Below are 1,023 nucleotides of genomic sequence, written 5' to 3' on the forward strand. Positions count from 1 at the left end.
CCCGGGGTGCAACTTTGGCAGCTTACCCCTCCTCCTCTGCCTCCTGCTGCCTCCTGGACAAAGGCACTCACTGGCATTGCAGTGCCTGTGTCTCTCTCCTTGCTCAGCGAATGCATTAATGCCCTCCCATGATGGTGGTCTGATGGGAAAAGGGAAAGTGATGAGCTCCCTCTGCCCTGGGCAGGTGCAGGGTGTCCCTGCTCTTCTCCCTGTGCCATCACAGCAGGAGATGGTGGCCCCGCTCTGGCCACAGATGCAGCAGCTCTGGAAAGAGCAGAGCAGCCCCATCAGCAGCACCCTCACGGCCTCCTCCTTGTCCCAGAGCTGGTTGGAAGGGCTGGGCTTTCTTGCTTGGGGTCTGGGCTAAGCTCCAGCAATCCTCGCCTGGCCCAAATCTCCCTGCTCTTGTGAAGGCTCTCACCTGCTCTGCTGCCCAGGAGATACATCTTGGATATCCCTTGGGAGAAAGCCCTGGAGTCCTACTTGGTCATCATTGTGCTGAGGAAGGTGGCTGGCAAAAAACTGCAGGAAAAATGACACTCACTGATGAGGAGAGAGTGGCAGGGACTGCCTGTCAAAAAATGGAGGGAGCCCACGGAGCAACTCACCAGGCAGAACTCGTGGGCACAGAATCCATTTCTCTGGAGTTTTTCCCCACAGGTGTCCAGGTCAGCCTCTGCTGGCTGACACAGCAGGCAATGCTGGAGGGGAGAGAGACAATGGCCATGGGCATGGACCCTGTGCTGCCCGCCCCGACAGCCCCTCTGCCAGGCTGAGGGAGGGGCACTTTGCTCTCACCTGGCTCCCTCTCTTCGGGGGCCTCCTCCTCCTTCCTGTCTGACATGGGACGTGTCAGTGGTGGGTCTCTGTCTCACCATCCCACCGGTGAGTGGAGCTCCCAGCACTGGGTGCTCTAATACGGCTCCTGTCACAGCAACTTCTGGATCCGCTGGATGAATTTGGGATCCGAGGCTGCTGGTGGGAATGGTGTTGCCTTTGGGAAGTCCTGGTTCTGTCTCCCTT

At 58.7% G+C, this 1,023-nt stretch overlaps 1 long non-coding RNA gene across 1 annotated transcript; it reads right to left on the minus strand.

Annotated features, from left to right (window-relative positions):
• Positions 1–218: 218 nt before the first annotated feature.
• LOC113979303 lies at positions 219–697 on the minus strand. Its single transcript, XR_003537832.1, has 3 exons — positions 609–697; positions 422–522; positions 219–264 (listed from the first exon to the last, which is right to left on the minus strand). It is a non-coding gene; the product is annotated as an uncharacterized LOC113979303 (long non-coding RNA).
• Between the last annotated feature and the right edge of the window lie 326 nt (positions 698–1,023).

Source organism: Neopelma chrysocephalum, unplaced genomic scaffold, assembly GCF_003984885.1.
Source record: "Neopelma chrysocephalum unplaced genomic scaffold, ASM398488v2 Primary Assembly neopelma1_70613, whole genome shotgun sequence".
NCBI classification, from domain to species: domain Eukaryota; kingdom Metazoa; phylum Chordata; class Aves; order Passeriformes; family Pipridae; genus Neopelma; species Neopelma chrysocephalum.